This window comes from Protopterus annectens, chromosome 2.part0 (genome assembly GCF_019279795.1).
Source record: "Protopterus annectens isolate FY-2018-M chromosome 2.part0, PAN1.0, whole genome shotgun sequence".
NCBI classification, from domain to species: Eukaryota; Metazoa; Chordata; order Ceratodontiformes; family Protopteridae; genus Protopterus; species Protopterus annectens.
In genome coordinates, this window is record NC_056728.1 from 1,398,527,256 (window position 1) to 1,398,539,755 (window position 12,500).

Below are 12,500 nucleotides of genomic sequence, written 5' to 3' on the forward strand. Positions count from 1 at the left end.
CAGTTACAAATGGCATCCCACAAGGCTCAGTCCTGGGACCTCTCTTATTCGGTATATATTTCTCAGAGGTACAGGCTAACATGGGTGGACTATGGCTGACCAAGTTCACAGATGACTACAAACTGGGTGCCGTAATCGACTCTCCGGCTGACACAAGCATCCCCCAAAAGGGTCTCACAGAGACGGATAACTGGTGCCAGAGCCATGGCCTAAAGCTAAATGCCAAAAAGTGCATAGTCATCCCCTTTGGGAAAAACAAAGTGCCCACAAATTACCACATAGGTGGTAATCCATTAAGTACGGAAGAAGTAATTAGGGACTTGGGGACCCAAGTAGATAGCAATCTCTCCTTTGACAATCACGCTGCCAAAGTGATTCGAAAGACCTTCTATATAGCCCACCTTATCATGAAAGGATTCACATCTAGATCAAGAGAGGTCATTGTGCCCCTCTACTCATCACTTATCAGACCCATAATTTAATACAATGCCCCATTTGGGATGTACCTTACCCGACACCTGCAGCAACTGGAAAGATCCCAAAAGTACCTCACCAAGAGGATCAAGGGGCTCAAACAGATGCTCTATGCAGCTCAGCTAAAGAAACTCCAGCTCTACTCAGTTGTGTACCGCCTACTCAGAGGCGATCTGTGTCTGATGTATAAAGCCATGTCCAGCCCAGAATTAATGACATGCTTCACCTCAGGAAATCCAAATTCCTTAGAGCTACATGCTCCAGGGACTTGAACCTCAGCACAGAAATAAATAGGACATGCTGGAGAGACAGATTCATATCCCAGAGGCTCCCCTCACTCTGGAACAAAATCCCAATCCATGTTAGGCAGAGCCCCTCACTGACCCTCTTCAAGAGAAATCTTGACAAGTGGATGGGAGATCGTAAGTTTACCCCCAGGGATCTCTTCTGTGTCCCTGCTTGACAGAGGTACAGTAAACTAACCTTAAAAGGGCTACCTTCTGTGACCTACTATACAGAGGCACAGCCAACTAATCTAAAAGGGTGGCGAAAGCCAAACACACTCGCGCTAGGCTTATAAATGCCCTAGGGCAGCTAGCCTAGTATCAACCTATGAACGTATGAACCTATGAACATGCACAAGCACACTCGCATGTATGGCCAATTTAGAGCATATAATCCACCTACTGAATGTCTTCAGAATGTGGAAGGAAACTGGAGCACCCAGAGAAAACCCACACAAACACAGGGAGGATATGCAGACTTCGTACAGAAGGCACCCCAGCCGAGAATTGTACTGGAGAACATCTTGCTGTGAGGCGACAATGCTACCTGCTGTGCCACTGTGAAAAAACTGAGTATGACCTCTCACTAATAACATTCCATTCCATCTAAAACAGACAAAAACAACAACTGGCCGAAAAGAAAATATGCAGATTTGTACTACTTGCAGATAGAGTATACATCACTGCGATCTCTTGAAAGGCCTCAGATGGTATCAGAGCTATACTTTTGCTTGGCTCCCTCCTTTACAAAATAATCATACAAGGTTATTGTCCTCCCCATAAAACAAACTGCCTTATTAGAACCAAGCATACTCCCTTAGAGAAAAGATATTAAAGAAGTTATACATACATCTTAGATGATTCTGGCACTTGCCAGCAGAAGTCAAAATACAACAGTGTCTGCATACATTTAAAAATGAATTAAAGGAACGCATATGCAAAAAACTACCTGTTTACATTTTAAAGATAATGGTTAAAAAAGCCACAACACTGTGCCACTTTCAATTAACCAAAGGAAATGACTGATGAATTGTTGCATTAGATGTATAACCACTATTGTTGATTTGCTTATTGAACTTGATTATTATAACCCTTCACTTTATGGTAATTACTGTTTACATGCCAGTCTGTTGCCACTGTACCCGATTACATTAATCTAGTGCCCTTAGAGCCTTGGTTGTGACTAAACTGAGTTGATGACCACTTTACTCAGCCAGTTACCAAACTGAAATCAGTATATTAATTAATAACTAAATAAAATAAACTGTTGATGATGCAACAAAAGTTTAGATAAATGCACATGGCATATTAATAGTGTTAATAAACAAAATTTAATCTACACAGTCTACCATATATTTGTTTAATTGTATCCTTTGTCTGAAATCTACTGTTAGGATAGATAAGGTTCATAGGTACATATGCACAGATATATGAATGCATATCTAAATTATAGGTGCATGTATAGTTGTACTGCATTTGTCTCAATGTACAAAAGGTTGAATTGTTTCACAGTACTGATATGTGACTGAGTGCACCTACTGCATGTCTTCTTAGATAGAATGGCAATAATGCCAAAGTGCCATTTACATAAAGAATTTGTATTTTATAGAGCTTAATGATTTTCTCATAGTAATGGGTGGGTTCTGTATGTTTTTTAGTTTGTTTGTTGTTAGTAGTGTTTGTGTTTGGGAATCAATGCAAGTACAACATTTTCCAAGGTAACAGGACCATGGAGTTGGTATATTTAAGTTTGAGGGATGTGGAAAGATTGCACATTAATCCTCGGACAGCATAAGAAGGTTCATTGTTGATTAACACAAGAAAAAAGTGTTGATTCTGAAAGGTTAGCTCTTCTTCTTCTTCTTCTTTCGGCTTTTTCCCGGTTAGGGGTCACCACAGCGGATCACCGTCTGCTCATGATTGGCAGTGATGTTTTACGGTGTCATGTTGCCAGCCTGGCGCCCAACCTTCCACAAAAGGCACACATACACACAGACACACACACACACACGCACACACACACACACACACACACACACACACACACACACACACACACACACACACACACGCACTCATACCTAGGGCTAATTTAGTGTGTCCAATCCACCTACAGCATGTCTTTGGGATGTGGGAGGAAACCCACGCGTCCACAGGGAGGACATGCAGACTCCGCACAGAAGGCACCCCAGCCGAGGATCGAACCAGAGAACCTGTTGCTGTGAGGTGGCAACGCTAACCGCTGCACCACAGTGGCCACCCTCTAAAAGGTTAACTCTACTGAAAGGAAAAGCAGGGCTCATTGCAGAGTAAAGGAAGAAAATGTAACGTTTTTAAAAGATTAAACCTTCTGACATGAAAAAGTTCATTGATGAGTAAAGTAAGAAAATAGTACTGCTTCTAAAAGGTTAAGCCCTCTGACAGGAAATAGGGTTCCCTTGCTGTGTGAGGTTTGAAAGAGGCGCTGATTTTTTGAAAGTAAACTGGTGCTTCCTCTTCACACCTGTATAATGTACTTTCTTTCGATCCTGCCCTCAGCCGATGACAGATGAAGGCATCTCTCACCCTAGCTTTATTCGATGCAATTTGTATAATGGTTTTCTGTTGTCATCCTAGTTTTATTTGATGTAAATTGTGTAAAGTTATATTTCTGTAACTGTGTAAATGGACTTTATTATGTATCCTATATGTGGAGCTTTTCTTCCTAGGCCTCCACTGAAAAAAGACTTGCGTGCAGTCAGACTTTCCCGGTAACCAAATGTAAAATAAATAAATAACCCTTCTGAAAGTGGAAAGGGGCTCATGGCTGTAGAGCACAAGAAAAAAAAATGTACAAACTTGGTAAACTGGTTATATGTTACCCTAAATAAAAATAAAAGAAGTAATAAGCAGAACAGTGTCTGTGTTGGTCTCATGGAAGTAAAGAAAAATTCTGCTGAGGTGCATCCGTAACAGTTAAGCAGAGACAGCTATGTTGGCCAGTAAGTCTGGAGCAGCAGAATGGCAGTGTTTGCATCAGTGTATTGCTGATAAGCAAAAGTAAAGGCATGATTTGCAGTTAGTTGGAAGTAATGAGTCTGCCTCTGGTTTAATACAAACTGAAATAAATGATGCTGTGGGGCAGAACTTGAATACCGTTAACAGACAAGAATTTGTGAAAAAGGCACTCAGTCTTCTTACAGGAAATGTGCTAGTGCAATAAAGTGTTAACCAGGCACAAGAGATATTAAATGAAAATATCTTGCAGTGCTATATAATTCTCCAAGAGAAATTAGATAATTCAGTGAGATTGCAGAGCTGTTAGGACAAGCAGAGGACGCTGTCTTCAAGTAGAATAGCTCAAAAACTATGGTAGAACAGATGATTTCTGGGAATAAAAATAAAATGTAAGAGAGATTACAAATTTGTTGGCTGAATGTGACCAGCAAATAACACAGAAAAGTAAAATGGTCAAAGATAAGGTTGATTTATTCCACAATCCATCTGTATTTTTTATACGGGTGGGAATAGTGAAATACAAAGGAAGCCTGGAAGTGCTAAATCAACAGACATTACAGATCTAAAACAAAAATGAACAAAGTCATTTGGTGTTAGAACTTGAAAGACAAAATAAAACTTAGTATCACACCTGAACTGAGATCAATTTTACAAAGTCAAAAAAGGTGATATGAGCTACATACCTTTAACATAACAGTTCCCTGCTTGATGTAAAAAATGAGTCACTAAAAGCAAAGTCAAGAGTTGTACATAGACTCTAGACGTAGTGAAACCAGAGCTTGTAAGATTACTTATTGAGTCCAGGAAATCTGAGCCACAAAACAGGAAACTGTTGAGTAGATTATATAAAGCAATTCATAGTAATTACTAAAGTCATTGGAAAGAGTTAATGGCAGATTGGAAGACATGGCTCGCTAGGGGATATACGATCGAGCAGTGGCAAGATGTATGTCAGGCCCCCACATACACCACCAAGTACTTGTACAGATATTTCTATATTCCAGAAGGCATAAATGAATGTTTCCAGGGGCAGACAACAGATGCTGGAGACATAGATTAGAGATGGTGAACAAGTTCATAGGTTGGTACTAGGCTTTCAGCCCTAGGGCCTATACAAGCCTAGCCATAACAATTCCCTGGCTATTACTTCCCTGGTCCCTTGTCTAGCAGGGCAATTGACGTGATCTCTGGAGTGAATTTCCTATATCCCATCCAATCATCAGGGTTCTTTCTGAAGAGGGCCAAAGAGGCGCTCAGCTTGACATGTATGGGCAGTCTATTCCAGACTATGGGGAGTCTCTGGGTCAGGAGCCTATCCCTCCAGCATGTATTGTTCATTTTGAGGACCAGGTTTAGATCCCTGGAGTGTGTGGCTCTGAAGGAATTGGGATTTCTTGAAGTGTAGCATGTCCAACAGCTCTGGGTTTGACATGGCCTTGTATGTTAAGCAGAGATCACCTCTGAGCAGGCGATATGCGACAGAGTATAGCTGGAGTTTTTTTAGACAGTAAGCATAAGGCATCTGCTTTAGGCTTGTGATTATTTTAGTGAGGTATTTCTGTGGCCTTTCCAGTTGTTGCAGATGGCTTGTGAGGTACATACCAAATGGGGTGTTGTACTCTATAATGGGTTTAATGAGGGATGAGTACAGTGGGACAATGACCTCCTTTTCTCTGGATGAAAAGCTCTTAATGATAAGGTATGCCACATAGAAGGATTTCCTGACTGTTTTGGCGATGTGGTTATTGAAGGTGAGACCACTGTCCACTTGTGTCCCTAGGTCCCTTATCACACTTTCAGTGTTTAGTGTACTGCCACTTATGTGGTAATTCATGGGTACATGGTTTTTCCCAAAGGGAATAACTATACATTTCTTGGCATTGAGCTTGAGCCCATGGCTCTGGCACCAAGCATCTGTTTCTGTAAGGCCCTTTTGTAGAATATCAACATCATTTGGGGATTCAATAGTGGCTCACAGTTTGCAGTCTTCTGAGAACTTTGTTAGCCAGAGTCCCTTAGTGCTGGCCTGTAATTCAGAGAGGTAGATGCCAAACAAGAGCGGTCCCAGAACTGAACCCTGAGGTACTCCACTTGTCACTTGTCTGGAGCTGGATTTTGAGTCGGTTACTTTCACAGTGTGGGTTCTGTCAGTAAGCCAGTTGGCAACCCATCGAGTGATGTAGGGATTAATGCCCAGCTTAGTAAGTTTATCTGTGATTCCAGAGTGGGGGATGGTGTGAAAGGCCTTGGCGAGGTCCAGATAGGCGTGTGGACCACCTTGCTTTCATCCACAGCTCTGGATACTGATTCGAAGAAGTCAATCAGGTTGAGGAGACAAGCTTGACCCTTTACAAAACCAAACGGGCTGGGGTCCAGTGTTTGAAGATTGCCAGTGTCTTTGTTTATAAGTTCCATGATAATATGTTCCATGGCTTTGCAGATCAGTCTCGTCAGACTGATGGGACGATAGTTCTCAGGATCCAAGGTGGATCCCCCCCTTGTGGAGTGGGATAACTGTAGCTGTGCGCCACTCATTGGGCACTAAGCCTGAGGTGAGGCAATGATTAAACATGTCACCTAGGTGAGGTTGCCACTTCATTTTGTATTTTATGTAGTACACAGCCTGGGTTGTCGTCTGGTCCTGTGGATGCTGTATTCTTAGCTTTGGAGATTGCGTTTTTTACCTGTGTGGTCATGATTACCGGAATCTGGCAGTCTTTTGATATTGAGCTGGGCCCTTTAGGGGGTGAGAAGGGGGTGAAGTTGGCAGTGAATCGATCTTCCAGGATATTGGCAATATCCTTGGGATCAGTATATTTAATGCCATTCTGTTGTAGCTCAGAACAGATCTGAGCATTGCCATTTAGATTCTTGACATAACTATAGAATGCCTTGTGGTTGTCCTTGGAATATTTGGCAATTTTATTTTCGTAACTAGCTTTGGAGGATTTTGTGAGGGATCACAGCTTCTTACCGAGGCTGGTAAGGGAGTATTTTGCATCCTGGGATTTTCCTCTTTTCTGCAGCAGTTTCTTCCTTCTGTTGTATAGTTTGTTTATGGCAGAGGACCACCAGATTGGCTTCTTTTTTTTGGAGGCGAGCGTCTTGGTTCTATTTGGAATGGCACGATTCATGCATGAGTGGATGTGCTCGTACAGTGCCTTAGTGTAGGATTCAGCAGTCAAACTTTCAGTTCCCATCTGCATGGGTGTCATGAACTTTGCCACTTCTGACTTGAGTAGCATGAAGTTAGCTTTGGAGAAGTTTTTTATGAAAGTTTCCCTACTGGGGGGTGGGGGTAGGATGTGGACGTCAAGGGTGATTAGCTTATGGTCAGGCCTGACCAACGAGGGGGTGACCACTGACGTGGAACATCAATCTCCCATGTTGGTAATGACCAGGTCTAGGATATTTGAGCCCCTGGTGGGACTGTGGATTAATTGATCCAGGGCACTGGAATTTATGAATTCCAAGAACCGTTGGTCTAAGGTGTTGGTGCCCGAATAGTTTTCCCAATTAATGGCAGGGTAGTTGAAATCACCCAGTATTAGGGTGTTTGGTTTTATCTTAATATTTTCCAGTATGTTTAGAAAGGTGTAGTGAGAATCTTGGAGCATGGTGGGGGATCTGTAGCAAGCTACAATTTGGATTGCAGTCTTACCTAGTATTAGTTGTACCTCTAGAATTTCAGATGTATTGTGTTGGGCGACTAGCCTGAAGGTGTGAATATCCTTGGTGAATATGGACACTCCTCCACCTTTAGTGTTTCGGTCCTGGTTTGATGGCTGTAAAGTGTGGTAAGAGTTGTAGCCTGGTATTGCAGGGGTGCTCTCTGGAGCCTTGAACCAGGTCTGTTACTGCACAGATATCGATGTTCTCCATTTTTAGAAGTGCCTCGAGAGAGTGCATTTTGAGGTTTAGACTTCTAGCATTGAGTAGCATTACCTTCAGATTTTGCATGCTTATATCTGTTACGGTGGTGGTTTTGTCCTTTGAGCATGGCCTAAAAAAGGCACTATAACTTATTTTTTGGTCTTGTCCAAGTTTAACTAAGTTCAAAGAAGAATTTCAGTATATATGTGGAAAGTTGTTAGATGACACTTTTATCATAACACAAGAGAATTTTTTGTTAGGATGAAAGAGCCTAAGCAGTACAAGACCCTAGTTGGATTAATAATGTTAGTGGCTTAAAAGTAATAAAGCAAAATGGAAATCAGAAAGCCCACCTAGCATAGAGGGGATACATGTCATTATGAAACATCTGGAAGATATGTAAATGAACACATTAACACACAAGAAAAAAATCTTACTTGTTGAGTAAATGGTTGTTCTGATCCCAAGTGATAAATTCAGAGGAAGATTGAATATATAAAGTACAAATATTGGCTGGCTGAAAAGTTCTGGCAAACGTGGTGCTGGAGCTGGCAAGAGCAGCAGCAGTGCGGTGAAAAAGGGGTTCAAATCTGACTGATTAAACGTTTGCTGGCTCTGGAAAATAGCAGGGGTCCGTATATATTTTTTTTCAGTTAAAGATGCTCAAACTTAAATAACAGTGATGATGTAATCCCTAGCTTTGGGCTGAGCCAAGACCCTAAATAAAAATAGAATTTAGACCTGAATGTAAGTTGGTGTGACTGTGAACTGGCCAGCAACTTGGGAAAAATAGCAACAAAGTGCACCACCCATAATGATTGCATAGTCTGGAATTATATGTTTTGAATTGTTAATAAAGTGTTGATATGTTTGAAAAAAAAGAGTTCTGCACAGACTCCTACACAACAAAGTGAAGTCTCTATAACAAAAGAAATCTAAAAACATAAATGAAAGTAAACAGTTGACACAAGTGGGAAGCTGAAAGAGACCATGTGCAATGAAATACAAGAGTAATACTAGTAACAAAGTACACGTAATCAACAGATCTCAGAAATGGAACACAAATACAAAAAGAAGGAAAACCGTACAAGTATGCTGCAGGAAGAGGAGAGAGAGAGAGAAAGAAAACACTATGGATCAAAACGAATGACCATTACGTTGCTAAACTGATTCAGGAAAAAGGAGGGCTCTGCAGATGAAAACTCAGTAACCAAGTGAGCAATGAGATACACCCCCTGGAGCAAAGCAAGAGTTTCAAACAGCTTGAGAACATGGAAGACATACTCAAACATACAACCACTAAAATATCTGAAAGCTAGAATAATACTCCTTAAGCCCAGTAGAACTGAACTGAAAAGATAGAGTAAAATCTTTAATTGGAAGTGTAGTGAATTGGAGAGAGGAAAAATTAAAAGTGCTGTCAGAACACAGCACTCTAAATAAAGTGAGTCAAAGTCAAGTCAAAGTAAACTTTATTGTCGATCAGATATACACAGCAGTGCAAGCTGAACAAAATTACATTGCTTTGGTCCCTGTGTAAGACATAACCATGACCACGCGGTGTGAATGACAGTAAGACTAATGCACACAATAATTAATTATTACTTAGCATGAGCATGATAACTATGTGCCTCTATCCCCATATAATCAGATCAAAGTAATATTGACTAAGGCTGTGGATGCCTATAAGAAATTAACAAAACATTGAAACTGGTGAACTGAGACACATAAACAAATAATATAAAATGCACAATACCAAGAGGAAATCAAAATGCCTTTGCTCAAACAAATAAACTGATGAGACTGGGTAAGAGTTCTTCACAAGAACTCTGCATAGCATTAGGCAGTCATTGTGCTTTGGCTCCTCCCAAGTAGGAGATATTGTCATATGGTGCCCAATCAGGAGTGATAAAAACATGTACCATGTGGGATCTGGCAGGCCAATTATGCTTATCCCCTCAAATTTGAGTTGTTGAGGTGTTATGTTGTATAGCGCCTCATACTGACTGTTGTAACATATGTGGAGCTGTAGTTTTTCAGCAGTCTTGGAGGAAGATCCACACCTTCCCTGAATGGAGGTGGGCTCACCCCTCTTGTCATGTGCAGGAGTGCAGAGAAAGAGAGAGAGAAAATATGGAGAGATACACAGGCCCGTAGAGCAATACAGCGCAAGTAGTAGAGATGTGTGCCTCTCCAGTGGGAGAGGAACTGAACTGTGAATTATTTAATTGAACTGAATTTTGAGTCATTTACCTGGGCTGAATTCTGAGTGCAATGTTTAATGTGTTTGAAACGGTAATTTAAATAACCTGCACTTCACAAATCGCTGTAAATAAATTACTTGAAACCACATAGTGAGTCATTGAGTGTTTACTAATACATATATATATATATATATATATATATATATATATATATATATATATATATATTCAAGGAAAGCATTAAAAGCCTTACAGTATTTTCGCCATGGAATGGCATCATCATGTGATCTGCTCAAACAAACACAAGCCATATTTCTTAATTATGAGATTAGAACAGAAACATGCAAACATTGATTTAGGACCTTTCGATTCTGCCATAAAGATATAAACAGGGAAACTTTTAGCCAATAGAGAGTTGTGTCAGAAGTTGATCCATCCAGATGAATATACTGAAAAAATAATATAACTGTTGACAGTGCAACTCTTTACATCAGTTTTACCTGTCAACATTAATGTTTGAGTTAACGAATACAAACCAAAGAACATAAGTGAATTGCTTACATTTGTAAAGAATTTCCTCCATGCAAAAGCAACTGCTGACTTCTGATACTGTACCATAGAAGCAGGGAACAGAAGTTCAGGCATTTGTGTTATCCCAGAAGGTCAACATTCCCTACCCTCCATCCATTGTTTTCTCAGACCTTAGGCTGTCCTCATTGTGCACTCACAACCACTGTTTAAAGAAGAGATTGCCTTAAAGGGAGAGCCTACATGGTGTGCTCAGACCCCTGATGAATGTAGACAAACATAAGGACTACATTTGGGGAGCTTGAAAGGAGACTGAGACCTTGTACATGGGAAAATTAGACAACATTCAAACAATGCAGAAGGTGAGGTACCCTGAAAAGCTATCCATGTTGGCCTATGTTTTGTATGCAGGACAGCAAAAGTTAAGCACAAATGTAGTGGAAGTTATTTTTCAAAATGAATGATGCTGTATTCATGCTATCTGTCTTGACTACTCTTTATGTACATGCCTAAAAGGAAGGAAGTGCATGCTTCCAGATTATTCCATACATGCAGGTGGTGGCAGAGTAGCATTGGAAACAGAACAAGTCTGCAGGGAGCTAATTTGTGAGGGCAGAGGATGAGCAAAACAAGCCAAGTAGTGAATTATGCTGCTGTAAACAGTGCAACTGTAAAGATACAGCTGAGTTTCTGATAGCATGCACGTATTTAGTAAGATAAAAATGACCATGAAAATGATGATCTACTAAGGAAGATCAGGTTTCGCTACAATATACTTGGAAGCAGATGTAAGTACTCATGTGATTAAAGTAACACAGAAATGAAGCACTGCAACAGTAAGGCACCAAGAATCGTTGGTTTAGCAACACAGGTATGCAACTGAATGTATGTACACAAACAGCCTGTAATGCAATTTGAATTTAAAATGCCCTGGAAAGCTTAACATTTTTTTTTTTTTAATTCTTATTTTTATTTATTTATTTATTTATTTATTTATTTTGATGAATGGGAAGGAGAAATAAAAAAACTCAAATCAAAAAAAAAAAAAAAAGAAAATAGAACAAGAGTGATAATATAGATATGAAGTGGAAACGAATAGTAAACACTAAAAACTATTAAAGAGACAGTTCATTAAGAAAGGCAGTGACAAGAAATAGAAGAGCACTATTAACACAGAATAGATCACATTCAAACTCAGTGCTGGCTGGTAAGGGGAGTGAAAAGTGATCACTAGGGGTTGTAATAAACAAGAGAGGGACAAAAAGACAATGCATGCCAAAGAAGAATTCTCAGAGCCTTGAATTCTAAACTCTCTGCCCAAGTATTTCAACTAAACTTTAACTTATGACTAAAAGTATAGAATAGGAATGCTTTTAATCTGGAAACAAAAATCAGTCTGTGAATTGTTTTGTGAAAGTATTTGAAGAACATGAAATTAGTCAAACATCAGTTCATGTGTTGTGAAGAAAAGAAACTCTGTTAGCTGCATGAACTAGGGCTTCGAAAGAAATGTGCTTTAAGTACCTGAATCAAGAGGAAGGAAATGCACTGCGCTAACTACACAGCATTGATACTTTTAAAAGCTGTGTGCATATGTGTTTGTTGGTGGGGGCTGCATGTGTTTGTGTGTGTAAACCAAACCAAGTGGTAGAAAGATCACACAGCCATCTGGTAAAAACTGCAAGATAGATCCAACCAAGTTAAGAGTCTTCACTATGTAATACCTTAAAACCTCTGTAGTGGAGACCCCATGGGATATATGCAAATGATCCTTGACATACCAGGTTTCAGCTACATGGCTTCTGAATGCCAGTGATGTTTTACTTTTTTGAGTATTTCCGGTTACATTCGGGCCAGTAAAGCCAAACTGTACTAGCTGTAAACATGCATGGTTTGTTTTTTATGCTTACCTTGTCAGTATAGCATAAGTGGATTGTTTGGCTGTACTTTGTCATCATAGAAATTGTAAGTGAGGGTGAGTGTGGAAAGAGGAAGAGATAGGTAGACAGAGATACACACACACACACACACACACACACACACACACACACACACACATACCAGGATCTGAGAATTTCACGAGTTAAACCTCCTTTGCGAGAACTTCTCAAACAGTACGTGTCACTCTGCAGTAAGAATA

At 40.2% G+C, this 12,500-nt stretch overlaps 1 protein-coding gene across 1 annotated transcript in view; it reads left to right on the top strand.

Moving 5' to 3' along the window:
• The window catches only part of MGAT4D (MGAT4 family member D), a 997,995-nt gene that overhangs the window by 793,172 nt on the left and 192,323 nt on the right, over positions 1-12,500 (top strand). The gene's annotated exons all lie outside the window — the stretch shown is intronic.